This window comes from Sorex fumeus, unplaced genomic scaffold (assembly GCF_029834395.1).
Source record: "Sorex fumeus unplaced genomic scaffold, SorFum_2.1 ptg000007l, whole genome shotgun sequence".
NCBI classification, from domain to species: Eukaryota; Metazoa; Chordata; class Mammalia; order Eulipotyphla; family Soricidae; genus Sorex; species Sorex fumeus.
This window is the reverse complement of record NW_026606064.1, coordinates 42,099,359-42,124,746: the sequence shown is the minus strand read 5'-3', so window position 1 is coordinate 42,124,746 and position 25,388 is coordinate 42,099,359. Positions and strand designations below refer to the sequence as shown.

Sequence of the window (25,388 nt, the reverse complement as noted above, 5' to 3'; positions counted from 1 at the left end):
ATGCCAATATTAACTTTTTTATTTAAAAATATGCTCTTCTGTAATTTATCTTTTGTATTGTGTTTTTGATTTCTTTTTTCATTTTCTTTTTCTTTTTCTTTTTTTTTTTTTTTTTTTTTTTGCTTTTTAGGTCACACCCGGCAATGCTCAGGGGTTACTCCTGGCTCACGCACTCAGGAATTACTCCTGGCGGTGCTCAGGGGATCATATGGGATGCTGGGAATCGAACCTGGGTCGGCTATGTTGGCTGCGTGCAAGGCAAACGCCCTACCCGCTGTGCTATCGTTCCAGCCCTTGATTCCTATATAATAGATTTCTGCTCTTATTTTATTATTTCCCTCCTTCTACTTTGTTTAGGCTTCCCTTGTTGTTTCTTTCCTAGTTTCTAAAAACATTAAATTAGGCTAAATATTTGGACTCTTTTCTGTTTACCAACAAATGCCTTTAATTTCTACAAACTTAACTCTGAGTGGGCTGGAGCGATAGCACAGTGGGTAAGGCGTTTTCCTTGCACACTGTGACCCAATTGAACCAGGTTCGATTCGTCCGCCCCTCTTGGAGAGCCCGGTTAGCTACTGACAGTATCTTGTCTGCATGGCAAAGCCTGGCAAGCTACCTGTGACGTATTTGATATGGCAAACACAGTAACAAGAAGTCTCACGATGGAGACGTTACTGGGCCCGCTTGAGCAAATCGATGAACAATGGGAGGACAGTGCTACAGTGCTACAGTGCTAACTCTGAGTATAAATTGATATAATTCTTATTTCACGAGTTTATGGACACGATATTCATGTTCCAGCATCTTGATCAATGACCCATGTGCACTGGAAAAGATAGTCTATTCAGCTTTGATTAATCTTAGCTTTATTTATTTCTTCATTTAAAACTAAAATTTCCTTATTGATTTTTTAGAAATAGGAGAATATTAAAGTTCTATTAATATTGTGTTTTTGACAGTATCTTTGCTCGTACTGATTTCTAGTTTCTCTATATATTTTGGGCTCCTTTATTTGGTGTGTGTATTAACATGTGTTGAATTTTCTTGATGTATAGCTAGCTTGATCATTAAATAATGATCATCTTTATCTCTTAATATCTTTTAAAATTTGTCTAATATAAGTATTACCACCTCTTTTCTATGCTACTATTAGCATATAAGATTGTTTGACAACCTTCTTTTACTAAAAATCTTATCAAGAAAGTCATCCTGTATATGCAATGCTATATAGTGATGAGTCACATGAAACTAGAGAAATTTAAATTTAAAATATTATAATTTTAACAGGTTAATGGGATGATAATGAGAACCCAGAAATGAATTCATAAGTGTCTATATATATGCACTTATGAGTAGTCAGGAACATACAATGGAGAAAGAAAATTATCTCAAACAAATACTATTAGAACAAATACTGTTAGAGAACTTGGATTATCACATGAAGCTGTTTAAAACTGAATCGCCATCTTACACTATATACAAAATTAATCAAATGGATTACATACATGTATGCAAGACCTGAAGACATAAACTAGAGAATTAAACATAGACATTACAGGCCATAATTTTGGTCTTAGAGATGTATTTGGGGATCTGATTCAAATGGCAAGGAGAAAATAGTAAAAATAAATGAATGGCTATTCTAAATCCTTGGAGAATGTTGTCTGAACTTGGATAAAGATAGCATTGAATCTATATGATAATTTATGTAATCCGTATAGTAATTTATATGCCACGGCATCAAAAATCAGATGGACTGGACATGTAATGCAGTTTGAAGACGACCACTGGACTAGAGCTGTTACTGACTGGATTCCACGTGATTTCAAAAGAACGTGTGGCTGCCCACTTGCAAGATGGTCAGACTTCTTCATCAAAACCCTGAACAAATGGTTTGAGGATCTTTGTGTTCCAATAGTGAGCAGACACCATTTAGCTACACTATCATGCGACAGGGACAAATGGAGCTGTTACTGGCTCCCGCTCCAACAAATTGATGAGTTACGGGATATCAAGTGATCAAGTGATACAGTAATTCGGTCATTTTTACAATATTGATTCTTCCGATCTATGAGCATAGAATATTTTTCTATTTCTTAAGTCTTAAATTTAATTCTTTAGTGTTTTGAAGGTTGCATGGTATAAAGCACTCGATGTTTTTAGACCCCACATTACTTGGAATATTGTCTTGAATCTCTTTCTCCTTGACAGGAATTCAACCAATATTTCTGTATTGACTTATAGCAGCCCACATTTCTGTATTTTTTTTATTGTTCTAGGAGCTTTTAAATGGACTCTTTAGGGTATACATATATATCATGTAATCTGCAAATAGTGATAATTTGACTTCTTTTTTCCAATTTGTATCCCTTTGATTTCCCTTTTCTTGTCTGATTGCTGTTGCTGAAATTTCTAATATAGTATTTAAAAAGTGGGAATAGTGGACACCTTTGTCTTGTGCCTGATTTTAACAGAAAAAGAAAAATGGGAGGAATCAACCTCGCCAAACTTAAACTCTACTACAAAGCAGTAATAATTAAAACGGCATGGTACTGGAACAAGGGCTGCAGACCAATGGAACAGGGTTTAATATATTGACATCCCCACCCCAAATATATTATCAGCTAATCTTTGATAAGGGAGCAAGAAATGTGAAGTGAAGCAAGGAAAGCCTCTTTAACAAATTGTACTGGCAAAACTGGACGGCTACGTGCAAAAATAATGGGCTCAGATTTCTACCTAACACCATGTACAAAAGTAAGATCAAAATGGATTAAAGACCTCAACATCGACTGGAATCCATAAGGTACATTGAAGACAAGGTTGCAAAACCCTCCACGACATTGAAGCTAATGGTATCTTCAAAGATGACATGCCACTGGCCAAGCAACTGAAAACAGAGATAGACAAATGGAACTATCTTAAACTAAGAAGCTTCTGCACCTCAAAAGAACAGTGACCAAAATACAAAGACAGTCTACAGAATAGGAAAATATATTTACCCAATACCATCCGATAAGGGATTGATATCAAGGATATACAAAGCACTGGTTGAACTCCATGATAAGAAAACATCCAACCCCAACAAAAATGAGGTGATGAAATAAATAGAAACTTTCTCAAAGAAGAAACCTGAATGGCTAAAAGGCACATGAGAAAATGCTCTACATCACTAATAATCAGGGAGATGCAGGTCAAAACAACATTGAGATATCATCTTACACCACAGAGACTGCCCCATGTCCAAAAGAACAAAAGCAACCGGTGTTGGTGTGGATGTGGCGAGAAAGGGGCCCTCTTTCACTGCTAGTGGGAATGCCGACTGGTTCAGCCTTTTTGGAAAACAGTATGGACGATTCTCAAAAAATTAGAAATTGAGCTCCCCTTTGACCCAGTAATACCACCCTGGGACTATATCTCAGAGACGCAAAAAAGTATAGTCGAAATGACATCTGCACTTCTATGTTCATTGCTGCACAATTCACAATAGCCAAAATTTGGGGGGAAAATCCCCTCGAGTGCCCAAGAACAGATGACTGGTTAAAGAAAGTTTACTACATCTACACAATGGAATATTATGCAGCTGTTAGAAAAGATGAAGTCATGAAATTTACATACAAGTGGTTCTACATGGAAAGTATCATGCTGAGGGAAATGAGCCAGAAAGAGAGAGATAGACATAGAAAGACTGCACTCATCTGGGGAATATAAAGTAACAGAATGGGAGATGAACACCCAAGAATAGTTGAGATTAGTACCAGGAGGTCTGCTCCACGGCTTGGAAGCTGTCAGCACATGCTGGGGGGAATGGCAGCTCAGATAGAGAAGGGAACACCAAGTAAATGATGTCTGGAGGATTCTCTCGGGATGCAAGATACATGCTGATAGTAGACTGTAGACCAAATACGATGGCCACTCAATACCTATATTGTAAACCACAACACCCTAAAGGAAAGATAGAGCAAAAAAGGAATGCCCTTACACAAAGGCAGGGTGGGGTGTGGGGGTTGTGGTGGAGGGTGGGAGGGCTACTGGGATCATTGGTGATGGAGAATGGGCACTGGTGACGGGATGGGTACTCGATCATCGTATAACTGAAACCCAAGCATGAAAGTTTGCAAGTCTACAACTGTACCTCATGGCGTTTCACTAATAAAAAATAAATAAATAAAATCTATGCTTTACTCTTCTTTCTTATTGTGAAATCCCTAAAATATGAAATTATTCTCCACATTTGTAGAAACTACATCAGATATAATGCTTTAGAAAGTAAATTATTTAATGAATTATTTAAACATTTACTTTTTAGTAAATAAAAAATGATTAAAATCACTGAGCCTGGGGCTGGAGAGCGAGTTTGCCTTCCATGCAGCTGACTCCGATTTTATCTCTGGCATCCTATATGGTGCCCCAAGCACTGCCAGGAGTAATTTCTGAATGCAGAGCCAGGAGTAACCCCTGACAGGTGTGACTCCACAACAGCAACAAAACACTGAGCCTATGTAATATGTAGAATGTTGTTGCTGTCTTTGTTTAACATTTTCATTGTTATTATTTTAAGAAAGATTGCAATAGGGCTTGAAAATATCTTATGACTTTGAACTTCTTAGATTATATATTCATTATAATATCCTAAAAAGAGGGGCAGGACTGAGAGTATATGGGTGTTTGTTTGCTTTGCATGCCGTTGGCCCGGGTTCGATTCCCAGCATCCTATATGGTCCCCAAAGCACCGACAGGAGTAATTCCTGAGTGCATAAGCTAGGAGTAACCCCTGTGCATCGCCAAGTGTGACCCAAAAAGGAAAAAAAAAGATCCTAAAAAGACAATTGTCATAACTTCAATCACAGTCAATTAATTCAGACTGTGACTACAGGCTGCAACAGATCATTAGTTTCTACTCTAGTTGCTGTGTGTACAGAGCCAATATACATGCGTTTATATTGAGTAAGGTACTACACTTTAAGGAAATGTGTGAAATTGTTAAATAAATCAATGTACAAAATAGTTCATGGTAGAAAATTGGCAGATGCTACATATTCGCTACAGTTCAGTGCATTTTTCCTTTAAAGAATTGGTTTACTAGAATGATAACAAAGAAATATGCTTATAAAACTACTCCAAAACTACTCCAATGCTAATTATTTGGAAAGGTGTTATGAATCAACACAAAACAATGGGAGAGTAGTACAAAAAAAATGCCTAAGCTTAAATGATCAAGAACTAAAAATGTATTATACAGAGGAGAGTAATACAATAATAGCCTTAAACTTACACAATCAAGAACTTAAAATGTATTGTGCAGGTGCCCCAAAAGAGTGATGTCACAGTCTACTGAACTTCTGAGGAAGCATTGCTGTGGAGGTGTATAGAGAACAGGAAAGAGTAAGGAGCAGGGGAACAAAAAGGTTAAAAATACAGCATAGATCAAATTCAACCGGGCAACTGAAGCCAAAGTGTACATGAGGCCAACTTGAAATCAAGAATTCTGCTGTACAGTAAAGCAGAATCCCCATTCAAATACACCTGGATTCTGTCAAATTCTGGCTATTAAAAGTACTATATTTATTGACATGCTCCAGCTATAGCAGGGTCATATTCTTGGCACTGATAATAAAATTTCTTAATTTCCCATTCTTTAGTTCACTTATTTTGATTATTGCTTATATAACCCATTTTTTAAAAGTCCTGTCAAAAATAAGCCATCTTCATTTTTCCTACTTAACTATTTAAAGTTCTTGTTTAAAAAATATTTCACATTTCTCTAAACATTTTGCAGGTAATTTCTGTTTCTCTTAAATAGCTTTGTGGGTTCCCTATCACAGTTAGCATTTTGAGATATCATATAACACACACATATTTTTATGAGTATAAATCCACACATCTTCAAATAATATGTAATTACACAAAAATCACTACCTTCAATCTAGCCATTATGGGTTGGAGAGACAGTAGAGCAGCATGTAGAATTCTTTCCTTGCATGAGGCCAACCCAAGACCCTATATGGTTCCCTTGGGTCCTATCAAGAGTGATCCCTGAACACAAAGCCAGGAATAAACCCAGAGTACCACTTAGGTACAAACAAAAAGTATAAAATCTTGTTATTTTCACTTCCCTTTTGAAAAATCACAGTTCAGCAGCCTGTGCTCAAGGGCCTGTTTTTTGACTTTGTTAATTTCCTTGCTTTGCTTTTCTATATCCCACATATGAATGATATCATCCAATATTTGATTTTCTCCATCTGACTTATTTTACTTAGCATGGCTCTTTTCCAGTTACATTTCTGCTGTTGCAAAAGGCAATGCTTAATCTTTTCTTATGGCTTAGTAATTTTCCATAGAGTCTATAAATTACATTTTTATCCACTTAGATACTATTGGTCACTTAGGCCATCTCAGTATTTTAGCTATTGTAAATAGTGCTGCAGAAAACTTAAATAAACATAGATCTTTTTTTAATTAGAGATTTTCTAGTTTTCAGACTTAAGAGTGGAATAAACATTATTGAAATCCCTGCAAAACTACAGAAGGACAAAATAAGCTTAAAACAAAAGAAAAATAGAAGTTTTGTTGGGCTTTCCAACTTCAAACTATATTATAATGCTGACATAAAACAGTAAGCACTGGAATCAAAATAATAGCATTGAAAGCCCAGGTCTACATCCTTATACATGTGGACAATTTATGATAAAGGACCAAAGAACATGAAACAAAAACAATAAAAAGCTCTATTTTTTTCCCTATTTAGTTGGATAGTCATATGGGAAAGAATTCCACCATGTACAAAAGTTAACAAAATGTATTAAAATTTGAAGTTTAAACCGCAACCAAAAATAAATCGAGGAAAACATTTCATGATATTAGCTTCCATGAAGTAGTATAAAATTCAACACTAACAATAAGAGAAACAAAAACAAAAATAAACAAACCAGATTACATAAAACTGAAATAACTTCTCCGCAACAAAAAAAACTGGTATTACAATGAAAAGACATTCTATCAGATGGCAGAAAACCCCTACATTAAACAAAGTACCAACTCTTTTTCACCTAATACATAGTACAAACCATCAATAAGATTCAAATTCATTAGAGATGAGAAATAACTCTAAATATTTAAAATTATCTAAAAATATATCCACAAATTTTTATTTTATGTACATTTCATAAAAAATTAAATTATAGAATTTGTGATTGAATTAAGCACTGAGTACTGCCATATGTAGAGCCAAAACAAGTTTTGTGCACATTTTTCTTGATACTTAAAACATCCCTAGGGTTTATAATCACTATCACCAAACAAGCTCACAGAACAAATAATTTATATAAATAAGTTCTGCTTCCCACAAAGGACACACACCAGAAAAAAATTATTTTTTTATTCTTTTAACCAATATTTACAATGTTACAACTACATTTGTGTGTCTGACGAAAGAACAATATTACTTTCCTATATGATCATTTTAAAATATTATTGATTTAACTGGACCCCACAGAATAGGTTCTACTAGTTGTCATGGGTGCATAAGTTAAAAAATGTTCTTTTTCCCTATGTATGTTTTAAATACTGGACCAAGTGCTGAGAATATAATAAGGAAATATAGCTCATGAGAAGTTAAATAAGTTTCTTTTAAGCTAAATAAGTTTTGTTTGAGTCATAAGTAATAATAATAATAAATGTTAAAGGACAAAATATATATGTGTGTTCTGAACTGATTTATTTCTCCTGATATTTTCCTCATCCATAAAGTAATACAATTATATATAAACGTATCATATATATATATACATATATATACTTTCATCTTAAATACACACACATGCAGAGGCTAATATAATAAATTATATATGCAGATTCTCGTAACTTAAAAGTATTACTAAAATATTATTGAATTATAACATTGGTTGCTATCAGTTTTTATAGGTCACTGATTTCAACCACTCAGATCAAGATTGGAATTATTATAAAGATCTAAAAGTAAAGTAAAGATCTGAAAATCCTAAAATCATTATTTGTGACACAGATAGACCAATATAACAATATTTTGTGTATTTAGGTCCTTTGACCTTAAACAAGTATGATTAAAATTATTACTTAATTAAAACTTTTATCACTAAAAGTTTTGAATTCTATATGACTTAGTTTTAGCACTTGAACACCTAGAGGCAGTGACAGGATGTCACTCTTTTTGTGTTAGCAGGGATTATCACATCAGAGTAGTGATTATACTCCATGATGTGGGAATACCAGGAGATTAAAAAGGTAAAGGGGAGGAATATCTGGTCAAAGAAATAAGGTAAGGTAAAGGTAAAGGCCCTCCCGTTGATTGTCGATTTGCTCGAGCGGGCCCAGTAACGTCTCCATTGGAGACTTTGTTGTTACTGTGTCTGGCATATCGAATACTCTCGGTAGCTTGCCGGGCTCTCCGAGAGGGGCGGAGGAATCGAACTCGGGTCGGCCACGTTGGCCGCTTGTAAGGCGAACGCCCTACCCGCTGTGCTATCGCTCCACTGAGAATTCCTGCACAGATTCTTGAGATCCAAAGAGTACCAAACAAAATTAGACTCAATCAAAATGGTAAAATCGAAAGACAAACTACTTAAAGTAGCAAGGGAGAAGAAAGCCTTCAAATATAGGTAAAGGTAAGGTAAAGGCCCTCCCATTGATCGTCGATTTGCTCGAGCGGGCCCAGTAACGTCTCCATTGGAAACTTTGTTGTTACTGTGTTTGGCATATCGAATACTCTCGGTAGCTTGCTGGGCTCTCCGAGAGGGGCGGAGGAATCGAACTCGGGTCGGCCATGTTGGCTGCTTGTAAGGCGAACGCCCTAAAAAACATAAAGAATCACAATAGACCTTCCAAATCAGATCTTACAAGCCAAAAAAGAATTGAATAACATATTAATATTACTGACTGAAAACAAATTCCAGTCTTGAGTTCACTATCCTGCAAAACTGGCATTTATACTTGAAGGAAGAATAAGACTCTTTTGAAATAAAAAAAGAACAGGCAGCATTTCCAATAACTAAACCAATCCCGCAAAAATTACTGAAAGGCCACTTATTAAAAAATAGACTCTTGCAAATACAACTTCATCACACACACATACACACAACAAAAATGAAAACATAGTCTTTATGTCAATAATTTCTCTGAATGTTAGTGGACTAACCTCACCTATGAAAAAAATACAGTAGCTGGATGGATCAGAAAATAAAATCCACCCATTTGCTTCCTGCATGAGACACATCTAAGCTCTCAAGATAAATATGTAGAGTGAAATGATGGAACCCACTCACATAAGCCAATGGAAAACAAAAAATAACATGTATACTCATATTAGACCAAGTTCCATTCAATATAAAGAAATTACAATGATGAACACTACTCATTGGTCAAGTAAAAAAAAAAAAACAAGGAATACTGTCATCAATATTTATGCACCAAAATGAAGGCTGAGCTGTCACTGTCACTGTCCTCCTGTTGTTCATCGATTTGCTGGAGCAGTCCAGTAACATCTCCATCATGAGACTTTATTGTTACTGTGTTTAGCATATCGAATACGTCATGGGTAGCTTGCCAGGCTTGTCAGGTTTTGCAGTGTGGGCGAGATACTCTCAGCAGCTTGCCGGGCTCTCCGAGAGGGGCACAGGAATCGAACTCGGGTCGGCCATGTTGGCCACTTGCAAGGCAAACGCCCTACCCGCTGTGCTATCGCTCCAGCCCATGAAGGTTGAGCAAAGTTCATAAAGCTCTTGCTCACAAACCTAATAAAACATGTTGATGGAAACATAGTAGTAGTGGGAGACTTCAACACACCAATTTCCTTATTAGACAGCTCCACTAGACAAAATATCAGTAAAGAGTTCCAAATGGCTAGGTCTTTAAGACAGGTGGTGGGAAACTTATTTGTGAGAGGGTATTTGACTAAAATAGGGAGCCTGAGGAAAAGTAGGAAGTGTACAATCTCACAAAAAGAGGTGACCAATAGGCTCCTGGGGAGACTGTACAGTCCAAGTGGAAGAGGTGAGCCCAGGTCATGAGTGACAGTGGGCTGGAACTGCAGGAGACTTAAAGAAAGGACAGTAGGAGATGGAAAGGTATTCAGAAAAGGTAAAGTCATTCAAACACTTGAAAATCAATCTTCTGGGGCATGTTGGTTGTCTCTACAATGACAGGGAAACAGGCTAGAGGCTATTAAAATAAGTCAAGTATGAGATAATTAGAGCCTAGCCTTGGGCGATGATTGCTGTGACAAATCTGAAGAACATGCTAAAGTAAAATTGGCAGAACTTGGAGATAGATGACAAGGACAAAGAGGAGAGAGAAGTGACAGATAATTCCAAGCCATTGACCTGATTTCACGGCAAGTGATGTCAGAAACATGACACAGGAGCATCTAATAAATTATACTAAATATCACCAACAATGATGGCAACTTTAAGAAATGAAGTCCATGTAGCCATTTTACTAAAGAAAAAAATGCAGTCTATACACGAAAAAATAAAATAAAGGCAAAAAAATTTACAAACTCATAGAAAGATAAACAAAAAAGGTGCAAATTTAATGCACAGTAACAAAAATACAAAAATACCTTAAAACATTTGATGTATTGGTTGCAATATTGTCATATTTATTGACTTCAAACAATAAAAATAGACATTTGCTAAATTACCTAAAGCAATAAATAAATATGCATTTTTTTCATTTTTTTTATAATTCTATTTATTGAATCACCGTGAGAGCACTTACAAAGCTTTTGGGTCTAAGTCTCGGTCATACAATGAAACACCCGTACCTTCACCAGTGCCCATTCTCCACCACCAAAACCCCCAGTCTACCCCCATCCCACACCCTCCCCCTAACTGTGGGGCAGATGATTTCCACATTACTCTCTCTCTACTTTGATCACATTCAGTATTTCGACACCAGACCCACGATTATTATTTGAGATTTTACCCCAACACTCAGATCTGCTGAAAAGGCAACAGTAGATAATTTGTGTTCTATTGCTGGTTATGAATAAGATATGATGTCGTGTGGCTGCAGTAGGGCTATGTGATTTTGAAATTCTGAAATTTTAACACTTAAATCTGGAGGGATTTCTGCCAAAAGCCACTGGGTTTCAAGACTTGCTCCTGAGTCTCTGGGATCATGGCCATTGAGCAGCTTGATCAGGAGCCAGAGAGGCCATTCGTGGGCGATGACTTGGTGTCTCATTGGGATGGGGAGACCAGGACCGGCTCCACCCCCATCCTGGGAGGCCCAAGTTTCGTCACTGCGGGCCCAGACTTGACTGTCCAGTGGCCTCTGGAGGATGATGGCCACTGAGCCGCCAAGGGGGAGAAGGCGGAGGGACAACACCCTTTCCCCCCTTGGGTGGCCCAGCGACAGTAACCTACTGAGGGGTCTGGATGCATTTCTGCCAAAAGCCGCTGGGTTCCAAGATTTGTTTCTGAGTCTCTGGAATCAAGGCCGTTAAGCAGCTTGATCAGGAGCCTGAGAGGCCGTTCGTGAGCGATGACTTAGGGTTTTGTTGGGGTGGGGAGGACAGGCCCGGCTCCCCCCACATTCCGTGAGGCCCTGAGTGTCTCATCACTGAGGGCCCAAACCTGACTGTCCAATGGCCTCTGAAGGATGGTGGCCAGTGGGCCGCTGGGAGGAACAGGCCAAGGCAGGAAACCTATTCCTACCTGGGGTGGCTCAGCACCAGTTAACTACTGCAGGAACCGGACGCATTTCTACCAAAAGCCTTTGGGTTTCAAGATTTGTTTCTGAGTCTCTGAGATCAAGGCTGTTAAGCAGTTCAATCAGGAAACAGAGAGACCATGCCTCCAATTATATAGCTGAGCCGGAGGTAGTTTGTGGGTGTATCTCCCACATACCTAACTTTTGGACCCTTACTTTCTTAGTAAAGTTTGCCCCAAGTTTTTGGGGTCTGGCCCAAGGCACAGCAGCAATTTTGGGGTATCTGGAAGGAAGTCTGAAGGCACCATCAGGCTGCTGATGCACTCGCCTCACAGGTACAGATTGACCTGCTGGCGGCACCATACCCCCATACCTTATCATTTTGAAACATAGAACATGACTCAGTTCCTGAGAGTGACATAATAACTTTCTCCCGAATAGATCAAAGAGCTCTGGGTAATATTTCAACTTCATACAAAGTTCACCTCAAACATTAATGGCAGACATTACTTGTTCTTTCAATTAAGAAAGAGTAAGTGACTCATAATTTGAAGAGTTTCTGTAGTAGAAATCATGACCTGGGAATGTGTTTAAATTTGGCATAGTGTTATAACTTCCTCTTCACAAAATCAATGTCTTATGTATTGTGTTTATGTATATGTCACCAACTGAACCTATGAAATAAAAACTAAATAACTGTTGTGGAGATGAAAGTAATAAAAACTAAATAGCTGTTGTGGAGTGAAGTAAAATCTCCCCAGCAATGATTTTCAGAAAGTAATAGAAACAAGATTTTAAAAAGAATGTTAGCATTTTGCAATCCACATAGCATGAGAACTGGACCCCCTTTTATATGCAGATACTTAGTCCTGTTAAGACCTAGCATTGTAGGGGCTGGAGTGATAGCACATTGGTTAGGGTGTTTGCCTTGCATGCAGCCCAACCCGGCTTCGATTCCCAGTGTTGGAGTACACGGAGCTTAGGTTTATCAGGTTGCACCAATCACAGTGCTCCCGAGTCATTTCTATTACTTTGTCTGTAACTACTTCTTTGTGCTCTCTTCCCCAACCAAATTATAAGGTCTCATCCTGCTTAGACACTGAAGCTGTACTGTAAGTTAATATTGCCTTTCCCCTCTCCTTATGTCTTTTGAGCAGTTTACTTTAACGCAATGTCCTTTTGTATAGATACAGGAAGACAATTAATTAATATGCTTTGTAACTTAGGAATTGATTGGCTTTGAATATTATTCACTCCTGGGCATCTGCTTTCTCAACTTAAGGCTCAGTTGCCCTCACTTCCTAGCACCCCAAGGGCAGGGTCCCGACGAGGGACTGGAGGGACTGGATGGAACCAGGGCAAGCCTGTAAGTTATGTGCTACCCTGGCATCGTGATGGGCATAGGCAAATGCTGTCATGATCCAAAAGTAACGACGAGACTAGGACCCTGCTGCTAGGAATAGGAAAGCTACCTGGCCTGAGCACTGCAGTCTGAGATTGAGATGGCCCTAGGAGAGCAATTCTATATGCTCAAAATATTTCTGAATGTGTCCATACAAAATGATTTATATAATGTATGCTTATATGTTGGTCTGACAAGGAGAGGAGAAACACATCCAGGGAAATCTGTTCTAGTGTGAGTTGATCTGCTAAATGAGAATCTGCCCTAGAAGCAGTTTTCCTTTGTGTCCTGACTAGCTTGGATGAGACTGAACTTTCTTCCCTTCAAACTGCCTTCATTAAATGATTTCAGTATATTGAGGTAGTTTCCCTTATCTCACAGGAACCTAGCTGGCCTTAGGTATGCAGATCCCAGGTGCTAAGCCAGGCCTGATCTTTGGGATGTAGATGCCTGGCTCTAGGCTGGCTGATTTTGGAGATGTAGATTCCAAGCTCTAGCAGACTGGTCTTTGTTGTGCTAATCCAAGTGCTTGTAGCTTGTAAAAAGGTGAGGCCAGGATTACTGGCCTTGGCCTGGCCCATCACCATGCCAGGGTAGCACATAACTTACAGGCTTGCCCTGGTTCCATCCAGTCCCTCCAGTCCCTCGTCGGGACCCTGCCCTTGGGGTGCTAGGAAGTGAGGGCAACCGAGCCTTAAGTTGAGAAAGCAGATGCCCAGAAGTGAATAATATTCAAGGCTAATCAATTCCTAAGTTACAAACAGCGGTAGGGCGTTCGCCTTACAAGCGGCCAACATGGCCGACCCGAGTTCGATTCCTCCGCCCCTCTCGGAGAGCCCGGCAAGCTACCGAGAGTATCTCGCCCACACGGCAGAGCCTGGCAAGCTCCCTGTGACTTATTCGATATGCCAGACACAGTAACAACAAAGTCTCCAATGGAGACGTTACTGGGCCCGCTCGAGCAAATCCACGATCAACGGGAGGGCCTTTACCTTTTACCTTTATCTATACAAAAGGACATTGCGTTAAAGTAAACTGCTCAAAAGACATAAGGAGAGGGGAAAGGCAATATTAACTTACAGTACAGCTTCAGTGTCTAAGCAGGATGAGACCTTATAAATTGGTTGGGGAAGAGAGCACAAAGAAGTAGTTACAGACAAAGTAATAGAAATGACTCAGGAGCACTGTGATTGGTGCAACCTGATAAACCTAAGCTCCGTGTACTCCAACACCCAGCATCCCATATGGTCCCCCAAACATGTCCAGGAGTAATTCCTGAGTGCATGAACCAGGAGTAACCCCTGTGCATTGCCGAGTGTGACCCAAAAAGCAAAAAAAAAAAAAAAAGACCTAGCACTGTAGCACTGTCCTTCCATTGTTCATCGATTTGCTCAAGAGGGTACCAGTAATGTCTCACAACAAGTTGTGAGATTTGTTGTTACTGTTTTTGGCATATTGAATACGCCATGGAGAGCTTGCCAGGCTCTGCTGTGCGGGCTGGATACTCTCGGTAGCTTGCCTAAGTTGCTGGAAATTTCCCCATAAATGCAGGCCCTAAGATAGGGACAGCACCCTAGATTAGTCAAGCTAAAGGAAACCACTGTCCAAGTAGGAACTGTCCTGCTTGAAAAAGCATAACTCCACGCAGGAAATATCCTGTTACGGGGAGTGCAAGCTTAAAGACTTACAGGGGCCTTACCACAGACAACCTAACCAGGAAGAGTCCTGCCAAAAAAGTTTCTGCCAAATTTATAGAACCTGTAAATAATGAAACAGGAAACTTCAGTTTCCCCTCCACAGGTGTAGACCGTGGTTTCGTTTTAGCTGTTAATGTGCTGCATTCTAAATATTACATTCCTACAATTTTCAAGAACTCTTCTTAACTCTGTGGGAGACAACATTTTTTTCAGAGCCATTAATATGCACCAGACCTTGGACCTGAGGTAAGCGGCTGCACCTAGGCTAGTGGTCAAATGTGTAACCTAAAAGGTCTTAAGTAAACAGATAGCCCCTACCAGCTTGTGGGAATGCAAGATATTAATCTTATCTTAATCATACAAATGGCCTCTAAATTATTCTGACATCTCTGGGAAATAAATAGAAATACTCTGATATTTTGTTTGATAAGAAACACAAAAACCCAATTTTCTTATTAAAAAGAAAAAAACACAAAAGGAGCCATACTTAATCCTAGAGTAGGCTCCTCTCCCTAAAGGGAGTTTCTTTAACACATACCTTTCAATAACCTTTTCTATATGCAATTTTTTTTCTATTTGGGTCACACCTGGAGATGCACAGCGGTTACTCCTGGCTCATGCACTCAGAAATTACTCCTGACGGTGCTCGGGGGACCATATGGGATGCTGGAAATCAAACCCAGGTTAGCTGCGTGCAAGGCAAACGCCCTACCCATGTGCTATCACTTCAGCTCCTCTTTTAACACTGACTCTGAGCATCTTTGTCACTCAATGTTTTTATCAGTAAAAATACTTAAGAAAAATTTATCTCGAGAAGAACACATTGCTTCTGAATCATCCCAGGTAGATCAGTTTGATGGAGAACTCTGGGGCCTTCTTGGAAATGGGAAGGCAAATTCCTCTTTCTTCTTGAATGCCAAGCCACAACAGACACTTTCTAACGTACAAAAGGCTCAACTATACAACTGAACCTTATCAAGCGACCACGCCACCATATTCCTTCAGCTACACAGCTCCTAGAGTGCATGGCTGCATATTTCATAGTATTGACAACCAAGTGAAGCACAGCAAATTTGACGGGAAAATTGACTAAAAAACCACTAACCACTAATCTCAATGAATGAAAACAATAACACAGAAAGTTTAACTATCACCAACCGTACAGTAAATTCTCAGACAATGACTTTTTGAGATATAAAAATTATCACAAATTGATTTTTTTTTTTGCTTTTTGGGTCACACCCAGCAATCCTCAGGCATTAGTCCTGGCTCTGCGTTCAGGACTTACTCCTGGTGGTGCTCTGGAGACCATATGGGATGCTTGGAATCGAACCCGGGTCGTCAATGTGCAAGGCAAATACCCGACCTGCTGTACTATCACTACAGCCCCCACAAATTGATTTCTATTGCGGTAGGGTGTTTGCATTGCACGTGGTCGACCTGGCCGAGCCAGGTTCAATTGTTCCACCCTCTTGGAGAGTCCGGCAAACTACCAAAAGTATCTTGCTCACACAGCAAAGCCTGGCAAGCTACCAAGCTACCCATGACGTATTCGATATGCCAAACACAGCAACAAGTCTCACAATGAAGACGTTACTGGACCCGCTGGAGCAAATCGATGAACAACGGGAGGACAGAGCTACAGTACTACAGTGCTATAATTTCATTTGCCTACTTGTTGTCATAAGCAATTTGAAGTAAATTTGTCTCTATCTACTAAGGGGGCAGCTTCGGTGATAAATGGGAAACCTGGGACATTGGTGGAGGTAATGTCACACTGGTGGTGGGATTAGTGTTGGAACACTGAATGCCTGAAACAACTCTATTATAAAACTCATTATAAATCATGGCCTTATATAAGGAAAATTGTTGAGAAATATGAGAAACATAGACTTACACAGAAACCTGCCATCACCATCACTACTGCATCAATAATGGAGCATTCATTTGAATTAAGATGGTCTAAAATTGTTTATAAACCAATTTCTAGTTCTTTGATAATCAACATCTTTATCAAGAATTGGCATGGTAGAAATTACAGTGTTCCTCTAAAATATAGGTGTTATTTTGACTTTTACTACATTTACTACTACAAAAACAAAAACTTTTACTACATTTACTACTACAAAAACATTTACTACTACAAAAATTATATGATTGGAACAAATACAAGCAAACTCTCATTTAAAAGAGGATCCAAGTACTTCAGTGCTCTAAAGGAGTAGTATAGCTAAATATCCAAACTAGGAAATCAACAACACTGAACAAAAGAGAGCCAAACTTCAACAGAGTGATAGTAAAGCGTGTATGGTGCTTGTCTTGCATGTAACTGACCTAGGTTTGATACTCAGTACCCCATATGGTCCCCCGTACTCACCAGGAATAATCCCTGTGCACAGAACCAAGAATAAGCCCTGAGCACCATCAGGTGGGGCTCCAAAACAAATAAAAATGTGCCTGTACAAGGTGGAAGCCTGGGAATAGAGGATGTGTGTGTGTATGTGTGTGTGTGTGTGTGTGTGTGTGTGTATGTGTGTCGGTGCGCGCGCATGTATACATAGAAACTCTAATGGAGGGAAGATGACCCTCATAGTACGACTGGTGCTGGAACACTGTTTATGTCTAAAACTCAAATATGAATAACTTTGTAAATTATGGTACTTAAATAAAAATAAGAGAATATCTGTGCTAGAGAGAGAGCACAGAGGGTAGTGTGCTTGCTTTGTAAAAAGGTGACCTGGACTTGATCCCTGGAACCCCATGTGGTTCCTAAAGCTTGCCAGGAGTGATCCCTGAGCACATAGTCAGGAGTAAGTCCTCAACACTCCCAGGTGTGTCATCAAAACAAATTAATTAGAAGTCATGTAAAGTAGCCTGAAGCAAGTCTTTGTATTAACTTTTCAACTCTTTTAATGATAACAGATGTTTAGTCCTAGGGCTAAGTGTTGTTTAGTGGAGAAAATCTTCTTTTAAAATTTGTGATTACCAGCGGGTAGGGCGTTCGCCTTACAAGCGGCAAACATGGCCGACCCGAGTTCGATTCCTCCACCCTTCTCGGAGAGCCTGGCAAGCAACCGAGAGTATTCGATATGCCAGACACAGTAACAACAAAGTCTCCAATGGAGACGTTACTGGGCCCGCTCGAGCAAATCGATGATCAACGGGAGGGCCTTTACCTTTTACCTTTACCTTTACTTGTAATTTTGATACCGTTTGCAGGAAGGGTGGAGCACCAGGTGAACTAATTAAACTGGTCATTTCAAATCTCACATGAAAATCAAAGTAGATAATGTTTAATTATCTACTAATGCTGGAGGTGGGAAGTAGCAGCAAAGAAAAGAAAGGCCCCAGCCAGTCTCTCTCTCCAGATGCTCCCTGCCCCCACTCCACCACATGCACATGGCCATGGCAGGAGACTAAGGAAAAACTGAGATATCAGTAATGGACTGATGTATAGTCCTATGGAGGCCTACTAACAGGATTTCAGATTAGGGAAGCATATATTTGGTAGAGAGAAAAAAAACAGGCCATCATATATAGACGCAAGCAGATAGTGTGGCATAGGGCAAGTGACCTTGTACACAGAAAAAAGAACCCTGAACAATGCAGAGAAGCCAAAACCCAGCTACTTGAACTTTGCATTAAACTCTAACATCTTAACCTTCTAAGTTTTGTATGAGAATATTCCGTGCAATTCTCAAGAACCCACAGCTCAGGAAAATTCACTTTTTGCTGTAACAAATTCACTTTCACACTAAAAATTTGACCTCTTATGTACTTTGTCATTAGAGACTCTTTAGATTGACTAATTTTTCAGTGCCCTTACAAAATTCTACTATATCTCCATCAATTCTCTTGTTTTCTGCCCAACTTCATTAGCTACAACGTTATGAATCTGCAATATTGAAAATTGGACTTACTGTTCTGAGCATATTAAGCACAAAATAGTAATTGCTACTCCAAGGAGACCATGACTTCCAAGAAATGTGTGTCATTCTTAACATTATGAAAGTTTAAATATGGTCTTCATTTGATCTTAAGATCTAGTAATAACTAACATAGGCACATTAGTCAGATATGAGTAAGTGGAGAGGTTGGTTGGGGATTTAAGTAGTCAGAGGAAGCAAATGCTGACACAGTTAGAGAAAATTTCCTAGAACCAGAGTATATAATGGAATCTCAAACACACTCTCAACCTTCCATATCACAGAGTACAAATTCTTGGAGGCTTTTGATATACACAATCCGTTGAGAAGATCAGAGACCCTTTAAAATGCAAAAATGCAAAGCCCTGAGCATAGGCTGAATTCTCTGGGAGGAGAGTTCTTGAAGAAACAAGGGCTGCAACAATAAGGTCAAAGAAGACCATCAGTAGTTTGGGAGCTAACCCCTTGGCAAAACCCTAGCAATAGACTTTTGTGAACAGTTTTTTTTTTAATTTTTAATAGTGAAACATCATGAGGTACAGTTGTAGACTTACAAACTTTTGTGCTTGGGTTTCAGTTATACAATGATCGAGTACTCATCCCTCCACCAGTGCCCATTCTCCGCCACTACTGATCCCAATATCCCTCTCACCCCTCATACCCCCATCCCACCCTGCCTCTGTGGCAAGGCATTCCCTTTTGTTCTCTCTCTCCTTTTTGGTGCTGTGGTTTGCAGTAGAGGCATTGAGTGGCAATCATGTTTGGTCTATAGTCTACTTTCAACATGCACCTCCCATCCTGGGTGGATCCTCCCAACACTTTTTATTTGGTGCTCCCTTCTCTATCTGAGCTGCCTCTTCCCTTAGCATGTGCGGCTGGCCTCCAAGCCATGGAGTAAAACTCCTGGTACTTATATCAGCTATTCTTGGGTGTTAGTCTCCTATTTTGTTACTTTATGTTCCCCAGATGAATGCAATCTTTCTATGTCTGTCCCTTTCTTTCTGACTCATTTCGCTTAGCATGATACTTTCCATGTAAAGAAACTTTGGTACATCTACACAATAGAGTACTATGAAGCTGTTAGAAAAGATGAAGTTATGAAATTTTGTGAACAGTTTGAAAAATCTTTATAAAACTAACTTTTCACAGGAAAGCACAAGCGGATGCATTCTCCATCTTGGGAGTTTGAGCCAAGGGCTTCTGACATAAAGGACCCTATCTTTATTCTTCTCCTAGCCTGTCAGCAAAAAAAATACAGAGAATTACTCTACACTTCTAAAGTTCAGTTGTAACCTACTAACAAGTACAGCCCATAAGCACCCTGTTCATCTCCTGGGAATCACTATCCCACTGAAGTGGTGCACATTAGTGTACCACTTTATTATACCGAGACATGCAGGTGGATAGGGAAGGGTCCCCAGGGCAATGGGGAATCCTGGGAAGTAATAAAATCAATTGGCCCTAAGCTCATTAGGACCCACTTTGTGGTTACAGGAACTAAGACCTGATAAGACATTTACCTGGCTCCATCACAGACTCTGAGGAGACTAGACAACCCCCACTCCCCTTCCAAGGGAAGTTCCAGCAGAATAGAAGCAGGAAGGTATTTCAAAGATCATCAACTGCTCCCAACTCTGCTTTATCAGTCTGAGGCTTCCCAGCTGGTCCCACGGTGGCAGAGGTGGATCAGAAGAAAGCAGCAGATGCATTCTCCAAGTTGCTATCCCTCTCCTCTCCACTTCATATAAATCACAGGAGGCCCATTAGATATGATACTTTAATATCTAATGCTGGGATGTATACTGGGGCTTCTCCACTCTGGAGAAGCCCATGTTCTCTCGAGTACATTCTCCCTCTTCCTCTTAACTCCCCTCTTCCTCAAAACTTTCCAATAAAATCTGTTATACTTCACTGCTTATCTCCTCCTGAAATTCTTTTCTGAGAGAAAGACAAGAACCTTAAAGGCCTAGGTCCAGAACCCTCACGAGCGGCTCTCCAGCATGGCCATTGCCCCAGAGGCAAAAGGACTTAATCCAGAGCCTGGCAGCTTGTAGCAGAAAAGTGAATGGACTATGCGTTAAACTACGGCTCCATGCCTCCCCAGGAGGGAAAGGGTGTCATTCCCTTCTGCCTTTTCCCCGCCTGGCAGCAAGGTGGCCACTGCTTCAGAGCATATTGGAAAGCCAAGTATGAGCCAACGGTGATGGGGCAACTGCAGTCTCATGGGAAGGGAGGCAGTACTGGCTCGTCCTTCACACCCTAACGAGGTCACAAGTTGCCCCCCACGAGTGGCATTCCAGCACGGCCATAGCACCAGATGCACAGAAACCAATCTTGTAATTACCTGGCTCTTGGCAGAAATCCCTCCAGCTTATCTAGTAAAATATCAGAAATCCAAAATCACGCAGCCGCTACTGTGGCCACGTGACATCATATGGTTCTCATAACCAGCTATAGAAAACAAATTATTTCACAATGCCTTTTCAGCAGTTCTGACTGTTGGGGGAAATTATAAACAACAATGGTGCATCTTTTGTCGAAATAATGAATATAGTCAAAGTAGAGAGAGAGAAGTAGAAATCATCTGCCTTACAGGCATTGGGAGAAATTGGAGGGGGGCATATTGGGGTTCTTGGTGGTGAAAAATAAGTACTGGTGAAGGGAAAGGTGTTTGATCATTGTGTGACCGAGACTTAATCTTGAAAGCTTTGTAACTTTTCCCACAGTGATTCAATAAATAAATATAACAACCAAAAAAAAAAGCCTAGGTCCATATAGCCAATTAATAAGATTCAGACAAGTTCCTTTCCTGCAAGGAGCAAGGTTCACAGTCCTAGATGTTCCCAGCCATTCCTAGGTAGCAAGACCTTTCTGGGTCGAGAGAAAGCATCAGATTCCTTTCTTGAGGCTGCTGTTTCTCTCCTCCCCTCTTCACCAGAGGACCCCACCAGCATCAAATTTATCTGTTTTTTTTTCTTTTAATGTGGGAGTACTGCTATTTATTTAAGCAGCTTGATCAGGAGCCAGAGAGACCGTTTGTGGGCAGTGACTCAGGGTCTCGTTGGGACAGGGAAGAAAGGGCTGGCTCCACCCCATCTTGTGAGGCCCCGTGTGTCTCGTCACTGCAGGCCCAAACCTGACTGTCCAGTGGCCTCAGGAAGGTGGCGGCCACCCAGCCACCTAAGGGGAGTAGGCAGAGGGACAACACCCTTTCCTCCCTGGGTGGCCCAGCAACAGTAAGTTACTGCACGGTCCGCACACACTTCTGCCAAAAGCCGCTGGGTTTCAAGATTTGTTTCTCAGTCTCTGTGATCATGGCCATTAAGCAGCTTGATCAGGAGCAAGAGAGGCCGTTCGTGGGTGGTGACTCGGGGTCTCGTTGGGACAGGGAGGAAAGGGCCGGCTCCACCCCCATCCCATGAGGCCCCATGTGTTTCATCACTGTGGACCCAAGCCTGACTGTCCAGTGGCCTCTGGAGGATGACAGCCACCGGGCCGCCAGTGGGAACAGGCCAAGGCACGAAACCTATTCCCACCTTGAGTGGCCCAGCGCTGGTAGCCTACTGCAGGGATCCGGCGCATTTCTGCCAAAAGCTGCTGGGTTTCGAGATTTGTTTCTAAGTCTCTGGTATCATGGCCATTAAGCAGTTCAATCAGAAACCAGAGTCCATGTCTCCAATTATATAGCTGAGTAGGAGGTGGTTTGTGGGTGTGGCTCCCACATACCTAACTTTTGGCTGTTTACATTCTTGATAAACTTTGCCCCAAGTTTTTGGGGTGTGACCAAAGGCACAACAGCAATTTTAGGGTATCTGGAAGTCTGAAGATGCCATGAGGCTGCCGATGCATTTGCCTCACAGGTACAGATTGACCTGCTGATGGCACCATACCCCCAAGCATCAAATTTATCTTACTTCATTATTTATCTCTTAAATCTCTGACTGCAAGGGTAGGCAATAGGTCTGAGGAAACCTGGGCAAAGGTCAGAACTGATTTTATCCTTCCCCCCCCCCCCCCCCCCCCGCCAATGAGCAATTCCTTGTGATATAGGCAGGCAGGCAGATGGGGAAGGGTCCCCATGGCAATGGCTTTCCTGGGAAAATATAAAATCAATAACCTTGCATCTGCAAAAATCCCATTTTGCAGAAAACAGGAACTGAGACCTGATAAGGCTTTGCCTGACAACAGAATCAAACCCAGAGAAGACTGCATCCCTACAGAGAAGACAAACTTCAGCAGAGACAGAGTCTAATTAAGGACTTGAAGGAGATTCACTGAAACTTCAAAGCTATTCCTTTGTAACAATACCTGATCAAACTGCTCACACCCCCACCTCGCCCCTGCCCCCCAACCCTCCAACCCCCCAACTTCCCAGCAGAAAACTCCAAACCAAGAGAATATGCATATAAAAGCCAGTCTTAAAGGCCATTCCAGGCTCTCTCCACCCCTCTCCATACAGAATCAACAAGAGAAATTTGGTGGTGGGCATCAATTCTGGTACCTAGACATCAGGTGTGGCTTGATGTGGTGTGGGGGATGCGGGTGGAATTCTGGCCTGTGCTGTGCAGAGGCTCACAGCAGGGGCTCACCAGAGACATCATCAGTCCTAACCTCAGATGGCTTCTGTGTACCAGGAGTGGATCTGGAGAAAGTCACCATCTATCTCCCTCCCCCCAGACCCACCCATAATCCACGTGTGGTGGCTCACCAGCTTCACTTCTTTTAAGTTTTTATTAATTCAAGGACAAAGTGTGGCAGAGTTGTAGGGACAGGTCCCAAAACAAATGGAAATGATCCGTCAGGATTTTCTCTGCATGTACTTCACTTTTTTCAGCTTGAAGTCACAATTCTCAGGGGTGGAAGAGTGGGTAGGCATTGTGGGGGTGTTTTTGCTGCATTGTGTAAATCAAATGAAGCTTAAGCTTAGTTTGACAATGGCCTAGTGTAGTTGATACTGAAAGAGGAAGCCTCACCTTATCCTTGCCAGCTGCTGTGAGCAGTCCCGCTTTTTGCTGGTCCATTCTACATTTTTGGCTCCCTTCAAATTCCTGGACTTTTTGAGATAAACAGGAGTTAATGATTGTTCATCATAAAATTCTTCCCCAGAGCTGAGGTTCACCAGGAGGCCTGCACAGAAGAGCCTGGCTAGCTATCCGTTGTGTATTCGATATGCCAAAACCAGTAACTACAACTGGTCTCATTCACCTGACCCAGAAGGCTTCACCGACATGGCAGCACTGAGAAGGATGAGAAAGGAGAGGCCGATAAAATCTCAAGGCCGAACTAGGCTGCCACAACGAAGGAAGACAAAAATGATCATCTGTACTTTCAATGCACGTATGCTAGCATCAGATGCATCCATCGAGGACCTGATGGTACAAGCACGAATGATCAAATACGACATCATTGGTCTGACGAAGACAAGAAGGCATGAATCTCACCAAGCCGTTTTCGACACTGGAGAAGAACTGTTCCTCGGAACATGCAATAAAAGAGGTGTCGGAGGCGCCGGTGTCCTTGTCAACATAAACTTGTCCATGAGCATTGATTCATTCGAATGCCTAACAACCCGAATTGGACGTTTACATTTGAATAGACGTGGCTCACTGCCAGCAGTTTCTATCTTCGTTGTTTGTTGTCTACGCACCAACATCTCATTATGATGAAAGAGAAATTGAGAAGTTCTACATGGAGCTGGAGAAGTTCTATAAAGAAGACCACACCTTCTACAAGATCACTGTGGGTGATTTTAATGCCAAGATAGGACCGAGAAGATCAGCTGAAGAACTTCACATCGGGACCCATAGCCTAGAATGGAACGAACAGGGTGACAGACTGTCTGAGTTCATCATGTCAACCAAGACCATCCATGGTAACTCACAGTTCCAGAAGGCCGAATCTAAACGTTGGACATGGGAGTCTCCCGGTGGACGATTCCACAACAAAATAGACCACATATATTCAATCGAGGGTTTTGCCTGACCGATGTCACTGTTGTCCCAAAATTCCGAATGGGATCGGACCACCGTCTCCTTCATGCAAAATTCTACTTCACAGAGCGGGTAGAAAGGGCTGCAAAGTTTACAAAGAGAACTCCCAGAACGACCACCAACTGGGAGCTCTTTGACACTGTTGCGGCAACATGGGAAGATGCCATTGTTGACAACATTGACGAGGAATACGATCGACTGGTACAGCACCTCCATGAATGTGCGAGGAACGCCAAGAGAGAGATAGTCACAAAAAAACGACTGTCTTCGAAAACTCTTGAGCTTATTCGCCAGCATGGTTTGGCGCATGCCTCAGTCAACCGCAAGCTAACGTCCGAGCTCAAAAGCAGTGCAGAGATGTGATCAAGGAAGACCTCAAAGAGAGAAGAGCAGAAGTGCTGGTAGATGTGGCAGAAGCCGGGAAAAGTATTCGTAATGCCCGCCTGTCCTTCGCCAACTACAAGACCAAGATGACTGCAATGGAGAAGATTATCCATGACTTCTACTTAAATCTCTTCGATAGCCATGTCCAATTGCCAACATACCAAATTCCACAGGATGGATATGTCGTTTCCAATGTTCTCCCTTCCAAAATCCAACACGCCATTTCGTCGGTAAAGAAACGAACAGCACCCGGCCCAGACAAGGTCAGACCTGAACATCTGAAGAACCTGACATCAGTACT

The 25,388-nt window shown here is 41.0% G+C and overlaps 1 protein-coding gene and 1 non-coding gene across 4 annotated transcripts in view; both read right to left on the bottom strand.

Annotated features, from left to right (window-relative positions):
- RGS7 (regulator of G protein signaling 7) overlaps positions 1 to 25,388 on the bottom strand; it is a 468,689-nt gene that overhangs the window by 256,094 nt on the left and 187,207 nt on the right. The window lies entirely within an intron of this gene.
- LOC130017318 (small nucleolar RNA SNORA55) lies at positions 23,461 to 23,557 on the bottom strand. Its single transcript, XR_008791383.1, has one exon. It is a non-coding gene; the product is annotated as a small nucleolar RNA SNORA55 (small nucleolar RNA).